Raw genomic sequence first — 22,500 nt, 5'->3', positions numbered from 1 at the left:
AACCTTTTCTCCACACTCTTAAAGTTTTCTAGCTAAATCTCTACCAGACTCTGCCCAGTCTTCTAGCCAAACCTCCATCAAGTCTCTATGCAGTCTTCCAGCCAAAACTCCTCTCCAGACTACATGCATTAAGGCAAACTTTTTCCCAAGATTCCAACCAGTTCTTCAGCCAAGACACCGCTGGTCTCTGTTAAGCTCAACCTCAACTAAACCTTTGACACTTACACCTGGCACAGTGTGTTAGTTTCAGTCACCAGCTCCATCTTGGTTAATGAATCCACCATCTCTGCCTCTAACTTCTGAGATGTGAACTTCACCTCAGCCCTTTGATTGCTTTGATCAGCTCCACCATGTTTCCATGCTCCATCGTCTCCACTGTGGCTTGTCATCCCATCAGTTCAACATAACTCTTTAATAAAAATAAAATATAGGAAATCCAAAACCTGAAAAGAGAAACACTTAATGATATTTCATTATGTTTGGGGTCTATACAATGGATGGGCAAACTTGATCCAGGAGGGCGGGTGTTCTGCATAGTTTTCCTCCAACCCTAATTAAAAAACACCTGCCTGTAGCTTTCTAGTGATCTTAAAGACACCAATTAGTGTGCTCAGGTGTGTTTGATTAGTGTTGGAGCAAAAATCTTCAGGGACACCGGCCCTTAAGGATCAAGTTTGCCCATCTCTGGTCTATACACTCTTCAATAATTTAGTTTTTACTTCCTTTTTTATTAGCTGAGCTTAAATATCTAAAACATTTTCTATTTACACAAAATGTCTATTTCTCTCAAATATTGTTTCCACATGTGTCTAAATCTGTGTTAGTGAGCACATCTCCTTTGGAGAGATAATCTATCCACCTCTCAGGTGTGACAAATCAAAATGCTGATTAGGCAGCATGATTATTGCACAGGTGTGCCTTAGGTTAGCCACAAAGAAATGGCACACTAAAAACGTGCAGTTTTATTACACAGCACAATTCCACAGGTTACAAGTTATGAGGGAGCATGGAGCATGGAAAGCCAAAGGAAATGGAGAGCCAGGGCAAAACAGAGGGTTTGAAAAGCTAAGACAAAGCTAATGTCTCAAGAAACAATAGTGGAAATCTGAAGTGACAGAGGTCCAAAGAGAAACTAAAGTGAAAAGGAGCCCAACTGAGCTATGGGGACAGGGTGTAGTGCCGAGGTAGAGGGAGGTGGGTGCCTGGAATAGCCTTCCTGATAACATCCAAGGCTCAGACACATTCTCCCAATTCAAAAATAGATTAAAGACCTATTTGTTTGGTAAAGCATACACTCAGTGCACCACTTAGCAGGTTTCCACACAGGTTTCTGCATCTTGTTTATATATGAACAGCAGCTATGCTAATTATTCTCTTTATTCTCCATTTCCACCTGGGGATACTCTTCCTGAGGCCCTCAGACTATGCAGAGTCACTGATTCAATCCAAGACCAACGACAAGATGATCCCAAGGTTTCCATATCCTGGACCAGGCTGTATCCTGAGCAGCTACTGTGGTGGTCATGGAGGAGTGGAGAACATGAGACTGATTCCTGTGACGCTCCAGGGACAGACGAGTCTTTGCTGAGGCCAGCTTCCAGCATGAATATTGCACAGGTGTGCCTTAGGTTAGCCACAAAGAAATGCCACACTAAAAATGTGTAGTTTTATTACACAGCACAATTCCACAGGTTACAAGTTTTGAGGAAGCATGGAACATGGAAAGCCAAAGGAAATGGAGAGCTATAGAGCCAGGGCAAAACAGAGGGTTTGAAAGGCTAAGACAAAGCTAATGTCTTAAGGAACTGAGACAATAGTGGAAATCTAAAGTGACAGAGGTCCAAAGAGAAACTAGAGAGAAAAAAGCCCAACTGAGCTATGGGGACAGGGTTTAGTGCTGAGGTAGAGGCAGGTGGGTACTTGACCAAGCCAGAGCCTGAGGGATAGGAGAGCCTAGCTGAGCTGCTGGGCTAACTGGCCATAGTGGAAACAAGGTAGTCAGAAACCAAGGTGAATTCAATGGGAAGAGAAAGAGTGCTATGTAGGACCAGTGGAGGTTCAGGGGACATAAGACGTAGAAAGATGGTAAAGTGGATTGGAGAATGCTGACATTTTTCTTATTTAAATAATTAAAAATACAGCTGCAGCTCACCCTTAATGGTAAGGGTGTGAGTGGGGTTTTCATTAATGACCTTGATCCCCACTAGCCGCCTCTCGATGGGAGGTTTTGTTGCTGACTAAAGCCTAGTTCACACTACAGGATTTTAAGACTGATTTGAGCCCAATTTGGAAGTTAAGCTCGCCGACAGATCGGGCTGTGATCGGGAAGAAATCTGCGGGTGCTCTGCGCTCGCCAGTCTTTATGTGTGAACTACTGAACAACGCATCAAAGAGGCTCACTGAAGCATCGCCGACACCTCGCAGACGGAAATTCAATATCTAGCATGCTGAATATTCTAGAGCAGTCGGCCGAATCGACCCCACGTGCGGTCAGATGTAGTAACAAGCTGCAGCTAATGAGAGAGCATATCAGCTTGAGCTGAATGACCGTGTGCTCAGGAGCTCAACAGAAACGTCTGTGATTGGCCAGAATGGGCATCGATGCACTCGCTTCATTCTGCCTTAACACGGACACGAGAGTAGGATATATTAACAGTGGAGATAGCCTTCTGTAACTACTAGAATTACCATACTGGTTTATGTTTATGTTTTTTATATGTTTTTATGTTATTATGTTTTTGCTATCAGAAAGTTATGTTTATGTTGTGTTGTCAGATCTTGTAGTGTGTCACCCCCCTCTTGTGAATATTTACGTAGTGTCAGGTAGTGTGAACAGCACAGAGATCTGCCGATGTTTAAAATTCTGTAGTGTGAACTAGACTTAAGACACCTGGTCAGCTGTGCCTCAAGGCTCTGGCTCTGGGGCAATGGCTTGTCAATCATAGTTGGCTCAAGGGGGATATTTACAGTATGTTGCAAAGCAATGTGAACAGATAGCGTATGGTGGCGCTGGTGTGTGTACCCTCATAGAAACCAATGTTTACAGTTCTACAAGATATGGTGCAGTAGACTTCAGGCTATCCGTTTGCTATGGGGTCCAGCATCTGGGCTCCAGGGCCTAAATATCGTACTTATTTTCATGCCTAAAAAAATTAACAACAACAAAAAGATTTTATGTACAAATTTAAACAAAGTAGCTTCTAGTTTGCCAAAAATGTAAAATACTTGGACAAAGCGTGTCAATGTTTTTTAAATATCTACTTTTTCCAGTCCACACTACAACATTTCCAGTAGGTTTTATTTAACAACCAATAAAATGTTGAAAATAACTGCTGCTCTCTAGTATCTAGTATACTATGTGCTTTCCCATCACCAACAAAGTATATATGTGAAGTGCACAGTAACTAAATTCGGTTCCTGTCTGCATCTAAACCAAGCACAGTGGACAGTTACTGATTCACTATTACAGCATATGACTAAAAGTTGGATCCTCTTATGATCTTAATCCTCTTTGAGCTGAGGCAGAATGAGTAAGGTAGGGTTGTCTCCTGCAGGTGTTCTATCGAGGTGGTGCAATTGTTTATAGTGCCGCAGGCATGAGGAGACATGTTATTGATGGCCTGTGTGTTGAACTCCGAGGGCTTTCTAGATAGAAATTTGAGTGATAATCCAGCTGGAAGGAAGTCATCATCTCTGAGCTGCACAAATCCTCGTTTTACTCCTGTCCACAAAAAAGAAGGTGCTCAAAAACAGCAGGCTAGTGATGCTTCTCTGTTTAATTGCTTCCATTACTTGTTCAATTTGCAGAAATGACCTCATATATCATTATTATGCTAACAGCACACACAAACATCGATACCTAACAAAATACTGCTTTTATTAAAATGCTAAACAAAAATGCTTTCACTTTTAAAAGGTTTTAAAGGGCACCTATGGTAAAAAATCTACTTTTCAAGCTGTTTGGACAGACATATATGCATGTATGGTGTATAGACTGTCATATTGGGGTGATATAAGCACACCCAGTGCTTTTTTTTTAATTTAACAACATAAAAAATGGTGGACCAATTGGAGCGGTTTTCAGATCGACCGCAACTTTACATAGGAGTGTGGTCCCCCCGCCCACCAATATTGATTGACAGGCACGTCATCATATCCTCAGTTTGTTGATTCACGTCCGCCATTTTCAGCGTAAGTCGAAGCGATATCACTAAAGGAACACCCTAGCTCTATTTTTAGATGCAAGACTCATTGGGCTCAACACAAGATCAGTATTCTCCACATTATCACTCTAATCAGAATTATTGGTTGTATCTTTAGGTAGGTTTGCAAACATGTGTACTTCTCATTGAGTCTACCTTATAATTCAGCCATTTGCATTTCTCGCGATCACAGAAGCTCCCTGTGATCTTAACTAGGTGCTGCTGTACCTGACGCTGTGCCATGCGTTTTAGAATTCTAAACATGGGTTTCTATCAGGGTACACACAACGGCGCGACGATTCGGGACACTTCATGTTTCTGCCGCGCTACAGAGAGTGTCTGGTGTGCCATGTCGCGGCTTCGAGCGACGCATCCGGTGCCTCTGTCAAAGTTAATTCAGTGTACGTGGTTATTAGTTTCTGTGTACAAGCTCGGCACTTGAAACTAGCACACAGTTGGCTGTAAAACTGTACAAAGACACAAATGATTTTGTACTCTCTGCTTGGTCTGTGTCAGAGTCGTATATGTACGACTGAATGCTGTACCTCTCCCTCCTGCTCCTTCTCTCAGTCTGCCCAAACACAGAGCAGGTGAGCTCATGGCTCCGCCCCTTTATTACGTTGGGCGGGAAGCCGAAACTAATCTACATGTGAAGCAACACACCCATAAATCAGCAAACTGTGGACACGCCCCCAACACCTAAACTGGCACACTCAGAAGAACCATAATATTGTTATTAAATCATACAAAAGAGGTAAACTATGTGCCCTTTAAGCCGTTTTGGTGAAATATCCCCCTTGTCAGTCCTGTTATCTTGTGTGTTTTTCTTTTTTTTTGCAATAACCTGTGTATCCTTTCATTATTCAACAAAACACTACCAAGGAATCGTTTCTCAGAGCTGTCTATCTCCATGAAATCTTCCATTTGCTTTCTCCGTCTTTGCTGTTTCCTGTTATAAAACATGCAGTCTAAATTCACACAGGCTTTGCATTTATTCAGTCATCCATTCATTCATTTTCACGACCAGTGCATCCTCTTATAGTTAGGATCAGGGTTGTGCCCTGTATAATATCTTAAATGCTTTTGCAAAATAATATGTAAATAAATGCCTGTATTAAAAATACAGCCTGCTACTGTACACTGTTTCAAAATAGTGCTTACCTATGTACAGTGCATACATGCACATACAGTATAATATGCTAAAAACTGGAGCTTGACCTGTATTTTTGAAGGCACACAGATACTTGTTTTGGTGGTTTACGAGGACCATTGGCTTATATATTGTATTCTGTAAAAAAACAAAAAAACAAAAGGGTTATTATATGTACACTCACCGGCCACTTTATTAGGTACACCTTACTAGTACACGGTTGGACCCCTCTTAATCCTTGGTGGCATGGATTAAACAAGTTACTGGAAATATTCCTCAGAGATTTTGGTCCGTGTTGACGTGATAGCATCACGCAGTTTCTGCAGATTTGTCGGCGGCACATCCTTGATGCGAATCTCCCGTTCCACCACATCCCAAAGGAGCTCTATTGGATTGAGATCTGATGACTGAGGAGGCCATTTGAGTACAGTGAACTCATTGTGATGTTCAAGAAACCAGTCTGAGATGATTCACGCTTTATCAAATCATGCTTTCAAATGGTTTCCAGCCATTTCCAGCATGGTCTTAGCTGGTCAGGCTGGAAAATGACCAGCTAAATCCAGCTAAAACCAGCTTGACCAGTCTGGTTTAAGCTGGACATAGCTGGTTTTGGCTGGGCTCCCAGCCTGTCTAGGCTGGTCAAGCTGGTTTTAGCTGGTTATCTCCCAGGCTGACCAGCTAAGACCAGGTTGGAAATGGCTGGAAACCAGCCTGGAAATGTCCAAAATCCCTCTCAAACCAGGCTGGCCGACCTGCTAAAACCAGCCAATCAGCCTAGGCTGGTTTAAGCTGGTGTTCTCAGTAGGGACTACAAGTGATATGCCACAACAACAATTTTATTGTAAATAAATGACTGCAACAATAAAATATATGTGAATATTGGAAGTGTGTGTGCATATTGTGTGTGATTGTGCATGCACAAGTGCATATCTTTGTGCATAACTGTATGTGCACATTCATATGTATGTGTGTGTGGGTGTTTGTATACATTCAAAACATGTGTTTCAACCTACCGCGCCACTGTCACCCATTGTTTAGCTAGCTGTATTAGCATGGTGCTTTGAAATCAGCAGGAGGTTGATACACCATTCTTTACTAGAGAAACGACGATTCGACCTGATATAACTCATACAACCTCATCTACAACGGCACAGGTACTGAACAAAATATTATCTTGTTATTTTTTTACTTTCTTACCCAACACAGGCTCACTGTGAAAATGTAGCCCTGCGGACGTTTATGGACACAGCGAATTATGTAGGCAGAGGTACGTATGGCTGCATTTCATTTTTTTTAAACGAACGCTATGGGGCGGTGTGACCTTTTCACGCTTACCAGCTGACCGCTTACCTCCGTATGGACGGCATTCCGGCTGCAACCAGTTTGTCACGTTAGCGTGCCACGTACGTCGGCGGATTTGACTTAATAACATCTCATTTGAGATGCTGCACATCGATGGATTTGCTCTTGAGTGTTTGGACTTTCAGCAGTGAAAATTAAACCACACTGAACTGAACTGAACTGAACTTCAACTCTGAAAACTGGACTGAGACAGTTTCAATTGACTAAAATCTTCTATGTTAAGCTGCTTTGACACCCCTGCTGAAAATTCCAGCTTAAACCAGCCTAGGCTGGTTGGCTGGTTTTAGCTGGTTGACCAGCCTGGTTTTAGAGGGGTTTTGGCCATTTCCAGGCTAGTTTCCAGTCATTTCCAGCCTGGTCTTAGCTGGTCAGGCTGGAAAATGACCAGCTAAATCCAGCTAAAACCAGCTTGACCAGCCAAAACCAGCTATGTCCAGCTTAAACCAGGCTGGTCAAGCTGGTTTTAGCTGGATTTAGCTGGTCATTTCCCAGCCTGAGCAGCTAAGATCAGGCTGGAAATGACTGGAAACCAGCCTGGAAATGGCCAAAACCCCTCTAAAACCAGGCTGGTCAACCAACTAAAACCAGCCCAAAAGCCTAGGCTGGTTTAAGCTGGATTTTTCAGTAGGGACAATCTCCATTATAAATGCGCTATAGAAATAAAGATGAATTGAACTGAATTAATTCGTAATGTCTATTCAGGATTGTGGGTAGTGTAGTTTTAAATTCACCTTATGTATTCATTTTGTTTTTAATGAAGCTTTAATGAAGCCCCACTGACATTTTAATGGTGTTTTAATGAAATCACACAGACTTGTGGCTTCAGCAGAAGCATATATCTTCACCTAACAACCCCAGAGCTCAGGGTAGGTCTGTCTAGAAAGCATAATGCTTCATCATAATAAATGTATTTCTCAATGGAGAAAAAATAAACAAAACGTAATGGGATTCTTACTTCCAGAACCCTACTGTTGTGTTCTATTATGTCCTGTTGATTCTTCCCCATAATAAATGAAATATTAGACACTTATGTTTTTTGCAAGCTAGTTAAGGGAGCTAAAATAAAGCCCACGCCACATGATGGTGCCAGTAGCTGAAATACCCCGGCGCAGTGGCTCAATGTAATTGGAAGCAATCGTTCATCCATAAAGGTATTTCTGCATAACGATGAGCAGATGGTGTGGCACTTTGTGCTGAGGAAACTTAAGAATGCTCCAAGTCTAACAGGCAATTACACTCCTCCTATGCACAATTTACTCATCCGTAAGCGGCCCAGTCGTGCTCCTCAGAGAGGTGAAGCAGCCAATTTCACTTCAGATGCTCCAGCAATTAAAGGTGGAAACACTCTCAGATATGTGCAGTCACACTCGCTGAGGGGCAAGACAGGGAAAGAGAGAAATGGGGGGACTGAGAAAGATATTTAAGTGCAAACGGTAATTAAGGGACAATCCCAATTCTATTTTTTCTAAGTGTTGAAAATGATCATGAATTTGGAGGGATTATTTTTTAATCAATAAAGGATAACCCCCATTGGTGCAGATAGCCGTGTGTATAGTTCATTAATATTTAACGCCATTATGCTGTGTTCACACCAGACGCGTGAATAGATGTGAACTTTATTGTGAACTCCTGCACTCCCCCCACTCACCATCATGAACAGCACTGTGGCTGAAGTAGAGTCATTCAGGTTCCTGGGCACCACCATCTCTCAGGATCTGAAGTGGGACATTCACATAGACTCTATTGTGAAGAAAGCCCAGCAGAGACTGTACTTCCTTCGTCAGCTGAGGAAGTTCAACCTGCCACAGGAGCTGCTCGTACAGTTCTACTCAGCTGTCATCTAATCCATCCTCTGCACTTCAATCACCGTCTGGTTCGGCTCAGCTGCCAAACCCGACCTCTGTAGATTACAGCGAATAGTCCGGACTGCTATGGTTTGTTCTGTAGACTATCGAAAAAATATAGCTTAAAGGGGCTAAAAATTTTAACCTTAAAATTGCTTTTAAAAAATTAAAACCTGCATTTATTCTAGCCGAAATAAAACAAATAAGACTTTCTCCAGAAGAAAAAATATTATCAGACATACTGTGAAAATTTCCTTGCTCTGTTAAACATGATTTTGGAAATATTTAAAAAAGAAAAAATTCAAAGGGGGGCTAATAATTCTTCAACTGTATAGATAGATAGATAGATAGATAGATAGATAGATAGATAGATAGATAGATATACATAGTGTGTGTGATGGTTGCTCTACCGCTGTATCATTCTTTTATGATTGAAATGTTTAAAAACAATAATCCTCAAAGAAAGATTGGAAGACATTTGGATATTTCACCTTCAACAGTGCTGAACATCATTAAAGGAATCTGGAGGAATTTCAGCACTTAAAGGACAAGAGTGCATACCTGAACAACCGTGATGTCGGATCCCTCAGGTGGCACTAGATCAATGGAGCAATATCACCACATGGTCTCAGGACTACTTTGACAAACCTTTGTCAAGTACCACAATACATAGTTACATCCACAAATACCAGTTAAAACTGTACTGTGACAAAAGGAAGCCCTATGTTAACATTGTCCAGAAGCAACAATTACTTCTCTGGGCTTAGAGCAGGGGTCACCAATCACGGTCCTGGAGGGCCGGTGTCCCTGCAGGGTTTAGCTCCAACTTGCCTCAACACACCTGCTTGATTGTTTCAAGAATACCTAGTAAGACCTTGATTAGCTTGTTCAGGTGTGTTTGATTAGGGTTGGAGCTAAAATCTGAAGGACACCGGCCCTCCAGGAACAAGTTTGGTGACCCCTGGCTTAGAGGCATCTGGGATGGACCATCACACAAATGTTCTGTGGTCAGATGAGTTAGTATTTCAGGTATTTTTGGAGAGAAATGGACATCATGGGCTCTGGACCAAAAAAGAAAAGGATCTTCCACACTGTTTCCAGCAACAAGTCCAAAAGCCAGGGTCTGTCATGGTATGGGGTTGTGTCAGTGCCCTTGGCAAAGGTAACTTGCACCTCTTTGATGCAAGTCCTGGCTGTGGAGGAAGAGGATACAGGTACTTGACTGGCCTACCTGCAGTCCTAATCTCTCTCCAAAAGAGAATGTGTGGTGCATTTTGAAGCGTAAAATGGACCAATGAGGACTTCATATTGTTGCCCTTCTTAAGACTTTAAGACTGGGACAAAATTACAACTGCAACACTACATCACTTGTTGTCTTCAATCTCTAAATGTGCATATATAAATATATTATTTTTGTTGGTTAATGGCTGAGAATTGTTATAAGTTCATAGTTATAAGTTCATAGTTTCTAATTGTATAAGGTTATCCATTTATTTATCAGTTCGCATGTCCCTCCATACCCCCATATATTAAGCTCTTTTTTTAAATGTTAGCATTAGCTGAACTAATCCCCTTAAATAGTCCAGTAATAATGTCCCACCATTTAACAAAGTGACACAGAATATTTACAGCTGAGGCACTGAAGTGCTTTTGTTCTCAGCAGGACAGAGAGTGCTTTAATGCGGTTTCACATTCAGCCGCCCACAGCTACAGTTCCTCAGCGCTGACGTTAATTTCCCCGTGTGTCACTCAATATGAATATACACTTCGGCGTACTTTCAGAAGTATTCGGATGCAAACCTAATAACTTATTCATCAGTCTGATGCACTGTGCTGCCTGTCAGTGATTCAGTGCAATTTGATTATGAAGGCGATTGAAACGGGGATCAGTAGTCTAATTATTCCCCTCATACTGAATGATATTATGATTAAGGTGTTTTATATGAGATGCTTTTAGAATATACACATTATGGTACACTTATCGATTAATGGCATGCATTATGACCCTGCATGATGCCATCCGAAGTTCCCTACTGAGTTACACAAATCAACACACAGTTCATCTTCATTATAGTATCATACAGAGTCTTGAGTGTTTCATCAAGCTTACGAAAGCCTCAAGGGTAGTGAATTATTTGTTATGCTTGTTATGTTCGAATTTACGCTCAAAGATTCTCTTTTGTTCGCAGTCAAATGGTGTTTACATGGTAACAGTGTGTACGTGTCAGTACTGCACTTCCATGTTGTGGTTAAAATAAGACTTAAAACAATTTGAGAGTAATTTTAGCCAGATTAAATTAATAAAACATCTCTGTTTACATTCTTAGTCAGAATATCATCTAAAGCCGGGGTTATATTTTGGACAAATTTTGAAAAGTCTAAATCCAACAGTGATTGTAACATGTCAGAATCAGAATCAGAATCAGAAAGAGCTTTATTGCCAGGTATGTTCACACATACGAGGAATTTGTTTTGGTGACAGAGCTTCTACAGTGCAACAGGATAACAGAGACAGGACAAAAAACAGATAATAAATATATATATATAAAAAAATAGAAGTAGTGAGTGCAAATATACAGATTGACAAGTGTATGTACATGTTTATTACTATATACAACGTTATATGTGCAGCTGTTATGTGCAAATTGGCATGTAGAGTGTGTTGTTGAATAAGTGTATATGTGTATAAAAGTGTATGGCAAGTAGTGATGTTGGTTCCACAATTATTATCATCAAGTGTTCATGAGATGGATTGCCTGAGGGAAGAAACTGTTTCTGTGTCGGGCTGTTCTGGTGCGCAGTGCTCTGTAGCGTCGACCAGAGGTAAAAGTTCAAAGAGGCAGTGTGCTGGGTGTGAGGGGTCCAGAGTGATTTTGGCAGCCCTTCTGCTGGCTCTGGATAAGTACAGTTCTTGGGGAGTAGGAAGGGTTGTACCAGTGATTCGCTCAGCAGTCCGAACTATTCGATGTAGTCTTTGGAGGTCATATTTAGTAGTTGAGCTAAACCAGACAGTTATTGATGTGCAGATGACTGATTCAATGATGGAGGTGTAGAACTGTTTCAGCAGCTCCTTTGGGAGGTTAAACTTCCTCAGCTGACGAAGAAAGTACAGCCTCTGTTGAGCTTTTTTGACAATGGAGTCAATGTGAGTGTCCCACTTCAGGTCCTGAGAGATGGTGGTGCCCAGGAACCTGAATGACTCCACTGCTGCCACAATGCTGTCTATGATGCTCAGTGGGGGGAGAGCAGGGGGGTCTATCCTGAAGTCCACTATCATCTCCACTGTTTTGAGCGTGTTGAGCTCCAGGTTGTTGTGACTGCACCAGACAGCCAACTCCTTAACCTCCTGTCTGCATGAACTGCATGAACACAATCCTCATGTCACACTGTAAGGGCCAGGACACACCAAGTCATAGTTCGTCCGCTGGACTTCGTCGGTTCGTCCATCAGCGATTCCCAAAATTTGTCTCAGACAAACAAATTCTGGCCAAAATTGCACAGTGTGAGTCAGGCTTAAAGATCCCCTTAATTATTGGCTGAAATCTCTTGTATTTGATCACTCGCATGTTCTCTGACAGTGGATCCATTCTTCCTCCAAATGAAAATCAATTTAAGACACGTTCCTGTAGTGTGACTTCATCTATGACCATCTATCAAAGAGTTCCCACTAGGCAATCTGAAGATCGTAACCCTAACCCAAATTCAGACCTTAACCCATGCTGTCAAAATCATTCAAAGTTGGAAGCATTTGAAAGAAATAGGGCATAGGGGGATAACTTGAAATAGTGCACAGCCAGGAACTCTATAGATATAGTTCCAACCACACAAGTTTGCGACGCTCTTTGTGAATGTTCATTAGAAAGGTGGATTCGGGAAACACCAATTGGATGAACTATACTATGCTTCTTACGACAGAACTTGCAACCTTAGTTGGCTAACGATGGTTTTGGGAAAAGCGACCTGTACTGAACCTTAACTGTAGCGCTCAGTAGAAATAAAGCATTAGAGCACTTCAACATTACGACATGGGGATCATATCCATACAGTCTGACAAGCTACAATCAGTCATAACTAGGCCCACACGGGATCTATGCGCGCAGAAATCCGCAGATTTTTAGCCCATCATCGAGTCTAATAATTTACTTGTGTAAATGTGTGTAAACTTATATTTATTCAGATTTTAAATTAATTTCCATAAAATTATTGACTAATATTAAAATGTTCATGTGATTTATTTACACATGGATTACCAGGACATACACTACGGACAATTTAGCTTACACTATTCACCTATAGCACATTTGTTTGGAAACCCACACGAACATGGGGCAAACATGCAAACTTCACACAGAAATGGCAACTGAGCCAGCTGGGACTCGAACCAGCAACCTTCTTGCTGTGAGGCGACAGCGCTACCCACTGCGCCACTGTGCAGCCCTCCAAAATCTTAATATTTAATAAAACTCCTAAAAAATGTGTACTTACAATGTAGGCGTAGTGAAAAAGTGTATTGAAATCGAACTGCAATACCAAGTTCAACCACTGGATGTCAATCTTACATACTGCACCTTTAATAAATATGAAAGAAATGTGGATGATGTGTCAGGATGATTGACAAAACACCTAAGTAAGCAGCATTACAGTCCATTAATGAGGAAGTAGTATGTCTCAAAAATATTTTCTTCACAAAAAAAGCAGGCTTCATAATTTTGGGACCCAGTTTAATTATGCGAATTGGGACGCAGCAGAGGTCTCTGTATTTCATCGAGTCTTGCTCTTCCCAGAGGAGTGTGTTCATTCCATGCTCTTCTTCATGATGTTCAGAGCTCACTTTAATTGCTCCTTGGCTCCAGGAGAAACCTTCGAGCTGAGCGGGAATAAACGCAGGACTTGTGTGGATGAGAGTAGAATGAACTTCCCCACATTGGGATGAAGCTTATATACGAGTGCTGTTTTTTATGGGAGCTCTTAAACGTTTTTTTTTTCCTGTGTAAAATACATCCATATATCAATTCTCCAAACCACTTGCCCTCTGTAGGGTTGCAGGCTAAAGTGTAAAGTCTTATGTAAGATATTGATCTTATTTTTTTTCTTCAAGAGCTTGAAGTTCAAGCTGGTGTAACTTGTTTTAAACGTCTTCACAGTTTTATTGGGCAAAGATTTACTGCTGCTTCTCTGATACATAGATATAATTTTGGTTTTATTATTAGAACTACTAATGATATATCTTTTAAATAAGAAATCCAATACTGTCATATAGAGACAATATATATATGACAAAATAGGACTATGTAACATTCATTATATTTAAACAAGTCAACACAATACTAATGTTTTAACCTCAAAAGGGTTTAAAAAAGCAATATTTAATGCAATAAACTTGATTTAATTGCAAAAGGGATATTCTGACCAATCATTTACTTAAAAAAAATTATATAAAAATATATTAAAAAAAAAAAAAAAAAAAAAAAAAATATATATATATATATATATATATATATATATATATATATATATATATATATATATATATATATATATATATATTATTATTATTATTATTATTATATTATTATATTAATTACACATATTTTTTTACATTAAAATATATGCAAAGGATGGCATATTATAAAAATACCTTATTGTTTATATATATTTCTAATTAAAATTAATTATATTTAATTATAATTAATTATTTTTAATTATATATATAGATCATTTGGTATCAGAAGTGGCTTATACAAAAGGCAAAGGCCTCTAGATTGCTTATTTTAGCAAAATAAATATGATAATGTCTTTAATTCAGTGTTTCCCAACCCTGTTCCTGAAGGCACACCAACAGTACACATTTTCAAGCTCTCCCTGATCCAACACACCTGAATCAACTCACCAGAACATTAGAAGAGACTCCAACACCTGAAGTGAATGGGTGAGATAAGGGAGACATCCAATGTTCTGTTGGTGTGCCTCTAGGAAGAGGGTTTGGAAACACTGCTTTAATTGTTTAATTAGCACAGTAAGGTCTAAGTTTGCTTAGACAAAAGTCTTGTCATGTACAGTATAGAATATAAAGTCTTGCTGCAGTGGAAACAGAATGAATATTGTGTCTGACTCCATCATGAGCTTGGAGGACTGCGTCCATACATCTCTGCAATGACTCAAATCACTGATTAATAAAGTCATCTGGAATGGCAAAGAAAGCATCCATGCTTCAGGTTCATCAAGATCCTATGGATTCATCTTCAATGCCTCCTCCTTCATCTTACCCCAGACATGCTCAATAATGTTCTATATATACACATCTAAATCTCACTGAAATATGAACTGGCTCCTGACGTGTTTTGTTGGACTCCTGGAAAACCTTGGGCTTCAGTCAAAACTCCCCAAGCACTTCCTGTCATGAATTATAAATATGCTGCTTAAAAACAAATAGTGAACTGATTATGAAGTCACACAAACCAGAACCAACTCTGAATGCCTCTTGATGAACCCCTGAGCCGAATCATTAAAGTCGGTCACTCTGTGGAGGTTTCTCTCAAGAACGCCAGCGTATTTAGCTGCCCTCTGCTCATCTTCACAGTTTATTATCTCATGCCCTCCATCCGCATGCTAGAAAATGGCATTGGATATCATGGTCTGTAGCACCGGGGATTTAATAGTTTAATTAAACTCTGAATCGAATCGGCTGTTTACTTCAGGTCCTTTCGAAGGTTAGAAGGACAATTAGTTGGTAGTATGTCGGTGTGTTCTTCTAAATGATTTTTGTTGGACTTAATTAGAACAGTAAATAATTCAGGCGCTTGGACATAACAGATATGAGGATTGCATGATGATTCTTCATTATAGTAGACTGGAATATGAATTTAATTTGCTAGATATGTACTTAAATAAAAATATAATGATTAGAAAAGCAAGTGTTGTAGGTAAAGTGCATCGACACATGCACTCCACTGCTCAGGGCAACCTGAGTCTGATCACCTCCTTGAGGTCTTGTGCCAACCCTTCCCCTTTCTCTGCTCCCCACACTTTCCTGTCAATTCTCTCTACTGTCCTATCTAATAACGGTGAAAACCCTGAAAAAAATAATTGTATTAAAAAAGTGAGCGCTGCCTTGTGGTATCATCACGGAGAGCCTATAAGTCACTTTCCAGAACCGTTTCATTCACTGTTCCTCGGTGGTGGAATGATCTTCCCATTCCCACACTGAATACTGATTCATTTGTATCATTTAAACCAGTGGTCCCCAACCCCCAGGCTGCAGATCACTGCAAAAAATGAAAAAATTTCCTGCCCAAATATCTAAAAATTCTTAAATCAAGAAACATTTTCTAGGCAAGCAAAACATAACGTCTTGTTTTAAGAAATAATATGCCAAATTAAAGTGAGTTTTTCCTTAAAACAAGCAAAATAATCTGCCAAAGGGGTAAGCAAAGTCATCTTGTTTTTACTTCTGACATAAGATTATCACTGAAAATGGTCGATGGTTGCCTAGCAATCTATGTACACTGTACACTATGCACACCCCTCCCTCCGGTCCCCCAGGCCACGAAAAAAATGTCAAGTGTTGACCTGTCTGCGGTGATAAAAAGGTTGGGAATCACTGAGTTAAATGACAACTAAAAACCTCCAAAACATCACAAGACAACCTCAAAACTATTCTGAGTGTGCCTCACACAGGTGAGCGGGCCTGACAATCCACCTGTAGAAATAATATGCCAAATTAAAGTGAGTTTTTCCTTAAAACAAGCAAAATAATCTGCCAAAGGGGTAAGCAAAATAATCTTGTTTTTCCTTTTGACATAAGCTTATTTTGCTTAGCCCTTTGGCAGATTATTTTGCTTGTTTTATGGAAAAACTCACTTTAATTTGGCATATTATTTCTTAAAACAAGACGTTATGTTTTGCTTGTCGAGAAAATTCTTCTTGATTTAAGAATTTTTAGATATTTGGACTGGAAACAAGACAAAAAATCTAAAGAAAAGCTTCTTTTTTTGCAGTGGGTCTGTGGATCAATTGGTACCAGATTGTACAAGAAATCATTATTTATTTCCGTTTTATTTATTATCTGAGTCTGAACCATCTTTTCTTATGAAAAAAACTTTTATTTAGAAAAATGACCGTATTCTCCCAGTTACATCTTGGTCACTTGAGCGCTCAAATTTAACCCACAAGAAGCAAAATGACTAAGAAACAGATGTCTGTCAAACGTTTCTTTGCCAAGGGGAAAAGTCCTAGTGAAGGACCCACGAGCTGCCAAGGGATGGATCTGCAACCCATTTGTCAACAAATCAGGTGAATCCAGCATGTCTGAGATTGTAAATGATGGTGGCCTCAGGGGCCGTTCACATGTCGCGTGTTTTCCGTGCGCAAGTTCGTTATTCCCAATGGAGGCACGCGGCTTGCGTGCACAAATCTCGCGCCTTTCTTATTTGTCACATGCATTGCTCAGGTGTGAGTTTTTCACAGGCTTCAACAGAGTGTCAAAATCTTGATGCTTCTGTGAGTCTCGTCTATCAAATCTGATCTTTATTTTGTATTTTCTATTGGATTCGAGTCAGGTGATGGGCTGGGCCATTTTACAGCTTTATTTTCTTTCTCTGAAACCATTCGGGAGTTTCCTAGGCTTCTTTGGTTTCCTTGTTTTGGATCATTGTCTTGCTGAAGTGTCCACCCTGGTTTCATCTTCATCCTGCTAATGTAGATGTTAGACTGAATCAGCTGATATTCATTTATGCTGAGGAAAGGCAGAGGGTTGCTGAAGAACTACTGAGAGATTTCAGCTGCTGGCTGGGCTTTCACTGCTGAACTACACCTTCCTTTCTTCATGTGTTCAATACTTATTCCCTGCATAACTTAATATATAAACTAATTCGTTTTGTTTCCTTTTGCATATATGGATTTCTTTGCTTGTTATCGACATCCGGTGAAAATTTCAAGTCAACTGCACCTTTAGAAATAGGTTTTATGAGAAAAATGGTGACTCGTTTAATACTTGTTTTCCCCGCTGTAAGTCATTTTAACAAGCAGCAAAATAATAATAAAAAAAATGCTGGCTTCCACACAATTCCTTCATGTTGTCGCAACACAAATCCATTAAGACAACTTAATAATTGTATTAAATTTAAGTAGATTGAACAGGAAACAATTACGTTATCCCCCAAAAAACGTAAGAATTTTGTTGTCTCAACTCATTTTAAGTGAAGTTTCATAAACTAATTTCGAGAGGAGCACGTGATATGATTGAGCACGTCTGGCCGCTCATCTGTAATCAGTAATAATCCAATCAGAGTGATCCTAGTTTACTATAAATGGATAATTTTCTCCCTACTGCTCTATCTTCATTTGGAAGAATCCCCCCTTCCACCCAATCTCCTCCTTTTCCTCCCTTTTCTAAAGGGGGAGCTCTCGAGACCTACCTGATCTCGGATCTCCTGATATGCTTATCGACCGGGCGGGAGCCCTGGGCTCAAATATCTCCGAGCTCAGGGTTCTCTCCCGGGACAGCATGCCAAACCTGCTTTATACGCCAAGCATATCTAAGTGGGAACTCTTGAAGTAAGTAGTTTGAACAATGAGCAAAATAATAATAAAAAATGCTAGGCTCCACACATGTTATCCCAAAACAAATAACTTAATTGTTTTTCAAATTTAAGTGGATTGAACATAAAACAAGTAAGTTGTCCCTCCAAAATAAAATGTAAGAATTGTGTCATTTCAGCTCATTTTTAAATAAGTAACTTGAACAAGCAGCCAAATCTTTTTTATTAACCAGCGCTGATGTAATGTATATTGCTCTTCCGCCATTACTGGCAAGACTCAACAAGAAATTTCCCAGCAGCATTAGTCTGACTCTGAATGTGTGACAGACGTTTCTGTATGACTTCAGCATACAAGATAAAGGTCCATTGGAAGACACGAGCGTTCGCATTGGTATCATTGACTGTTGGAAGCTCCAGATCTCCTCCGCCTTCAGCTCCTCGCACTCTCATTTATTTATGTATCTATCCGTTTCACACCTGCGGAGACGCAAGAAGCCCATGTCACCAACAGAGAGCTGAAATAAACAACCTGCTATACCTTATGGAGTCAGATCAGTCTCAAAAATAATACATGCTCAAAATAAAACTCAGAAATGCACAACACAATGCTCAAAGACCAAAACACAATTCATAAATACAGAACAGTAACAGGTGTCAATGTTTGAATCATATTTGAATGAATTGGGATTGTGTATTTCTGAATTGTGTTTTGAATTTACGAATTGGATTTGCGTTCATTCTTAAAACCAGGTGTTACACATTTAAAATACTATAGTAATGCATATTAAGGGATATATTTAGGAATAAGCATTATATTGTATGTTTACAACTCTTCATTAATGAATTACACTACATAATGTATTATCATTAGTAACTATCATGAACTAATAGTAGGGGTGTGACGAGGTGCCTACTCCATGGGATACGAGATTGGATACACGAGAATGAGACGAGATTTTTACAATATTTTTAAGAAATCCTCTTTTATCCACAAATCGCAAAACTATTTAGGTGCTTTTTCAAATCAACTTGTAATGAATGTTATTTTACTTCTATTTTAATGAATTATACGCAGTAAAGGACATGTAAACACTGCTAAATCTTTTGCTAATAGCCTATGTAGAGGTGTGAACCTATACCGGTCTCACGGTTCGGTTATGATTATCATGCCATCGATTCGGTTCAATTCGATATTTCATCACGGTGCATCGACGATGCTTTCCATACACGGTGTTGTATTTTGTGGGATGGCTATAACAAGCTGTCTGTATAAACACACACACACATGGACACACAGCACCACACTGTCTCTCATTCACACACATACACAAACATAGACAGCACCAAACAAATACACGCACATACACGCGCACTCACACACACACACGCCACGCGCGCTTGCTTGGTCGCACGCTCAGGAGCGATATTGTGAGACCGCCCACTCCTGTTAAAATGATACCAGAGTTACCGATCGCTGCTGAGCTTTATTCGGAAATTTATTCCCGCGCCGCATGAAATCTGGTCGGGTCCCACGACAATGCACAGGTACAGCTGTGGGAATGCATACAGCTGAGAGGAAAAAAGAGGGGAGGAAAAGTCACGCCAGCAGGTGAAATGAGCCACAGTGAGAGATAGAAATGGAGTACTTTCATTCCCTCAATCACAGAGAAATAGGGGCTTCTGCTGTAAGTGTCAGTGAAAGACTTTCCAGAAAACACACACACAGTGAAGTTTTTATGTAGTTGGTGCCTGTAGTGTTGTAAATACCCGCGCTCGCCTCCCTCGCGACAGAGCGCATATGAGATAAATGACGTCAGTACATAATAACCGGTTATGATTATTACTGAACCGATACCGAATTGTCCGCGTCTGCATCTCGGTGCACCGAATAAACAATTCATTTTGACACCCCTAAGCCTATGTGAAGGAAAAATAATCTTTTTATATGTAATTTTAAATATTAGCAAAGTATTTGCTAATATATGAACGGAAAATAGATTTTTATTGAACTAGAAAAAAATCACGAAATAGAAAAAAATATTTAGGTGCTTTTTAAAAACATTGAAATGAGTGGTATTTATTATTATTTAAATGAAATCTATGTCGAAAAGGACATTCAGACACTGCTAAATATTTAGCTCGAAGGTCTACTGACTGGCTTCTCCCCTATACAGTTTCACACGATAAGTCGAACTTCTTTCCACACACTGAAATGAATTTAAAAAATACTTTTTGATATTTAATTATTTATTTAATAAATCCGTTTCACTTGAATTTAGCAAGATTTCATTCATGCCCTCGTGACTCGCTCTGAGCTACTAGATGCGATCATGCGAATATAAAGCAAGAACTGATCGGAGAGAGTTGTTTTAATGGACAAAATAAAAAATCAGCTTTGCTCAGACAGCATAACCACGCGTTCTGTGATAATTACGTGACGATGAGTCTCCAGGAGTTCATTCAGTGAGTGTGTGTGTTTGTTTGATCGCATCTAGAGATGCGTGTGTCTGAGGTGCTTTACTGATTCGCTAGGTGTGTATGTCCTGTCGGAAAATACGGCTAAAATCCTTCAATGCGTTAATAGTTTGATTACAGCGCTTACATATCTGCACTTCAATATTGCGACTGAAATAGGAATACTCCACATGTCTCAATTCCATTTGTGTTTAGACGATTATGACTTTCAGCATGTCTGAAGTGCTATTCCATCGTATTTTTATGAACCATAGTGTTTGAGGCTGCAGTTGTAGTCTATGTTAGAAACAACACCCGCTGAACTCAAGCAGTTATGTCAAACCCGCCCAACCGAGTGACAACTGCACCTGCGAGGCCAGCCTGGGTTGGCAGGTGTGTGCAAAGCACTTGATTTGCAGATCAAATCCAATCCAATCCTCCAATCTTCAATAGTAATTTCACAATCACGCACCATCATAACATCACAACTCACGAGACAACTTTTCACCTTGACGAAAAATCTTGTCGCGATTTAATCTTGCGAGATCTCGTCATACAAGATCTTGTCACACCCGTAACAAATAGTAATTACCATTACCAGTAATAATTACCTGTAGCGTGTGTCTTAAGATCTTATGCCAGCTTCACCTAGGAACTAATTAAGGCGGAGCTGATTGCAGGGGGAACTATAAAAATGATGCACAACTGTGAGTAGACAGACAAATCCATTCACTTTCTAGCATTCAACAAGCTAAGGGATGCTTATGCTTTTCTGGAGTTTCTCCCTTCTGTAACCAGCCAATGAGGTATGTTTCTTTTGTATGATTTGTTGATTTTGTTTGATTTAGAGTGTAATGTTGTTGTTGTTGGTTTGTTTGGTGTGTGTATTTAACTTAGTTTATGAGCTATGCGATTTATGAAGTTAAATTGTATTAGTTAAGATTATGTGATCATTATATTATTTGTGACCTTAATGTGATGATTTGGATTAATTTGATATGGAAATGCACTGTTGTAATTTATTTGTTGTATGTTTTTAGTTCTTACGTCTAGTACATGTCTTCTGATCTGCCCTCTATGTTGAGAACTGAAGAATTGATATGAAAATAAACCAGTCAGTAGAAAAAAAAGACTCTTGCTCGTTTGTTGCTGGAGGGGAGCTACATTACCAGTTTACCAAACTATACCACAACAAATTAATGTATTGTCTTCATAAATACTTCATACTACATACAGTACTTCACTGTTGTGTAGTTCAAAAACATTATAGTACTTACCATAAATTACTACAGTATTTTTTGGGCACAGCATCAGAATATTGCATCTTAACATGTACTTCTCGAGGTATGGTCACGAGGAATCCTGCTTGAGAAATAACTCCTCTCCCTCAGTCATCTTTCCATTAAGCAAATTTCTCATGTTAGCCTTATTGTTTGGCGACGTCGCTGACAGGAGCGAGAGGTGGCAGTAGCGCATCAAAAAAATTAGTTGTTGACCACCGTAAAACAAGAAGAAGAAATCGTGATTCTCGCTATCATATGGATTTACTGTCATCGGCTAGACACCGGCCTCACAGCTCCGTGAATGTCAGTGGCGTCACTTATTGATCCACAATCAGCAAATGTAGCTTGTGTAAACGCTACTAAGCCACTGTTTTAAATAGTAGCTTAGCTCCTGAAGAGCTATTTGATTTAAAATGTAGCGATGCTACTGAGAAATGTAGTTAAGCTAGTAGCCTCATAACTTGTAGGTCTGTTCACGAGTTCACACTTGCAATCGTTTCAGAATGAGGCGTGTTTGGCGTGCTGTCTGAGGAGAGGGCTCTGAGCTCGGGGAGACACCCCAACTCGAGTTATTCCCCTTATCAGGAAACAGAGGAGTTGGGATTCGGACGAAGTATCTAGCCCGGCCCTAGAACGCTCCCCTGGGAATGTAATGCTGAGGTGTCG

This window comes from Danio aesculapii, chromosome 3 (assembly GCF_903798145.1).
Source record: "Danio aesculapii chromosome 3, fDanAes4.1, whole genome shotgun sequence".
NCBI lineage: Eukaryota > Metazoa > Chordata > Actinopteri > Cypriniformes > Danionidae > Danio > Danio aesculapii.
Note: the sequence above shows the minus strand (reverse complement) of the source record.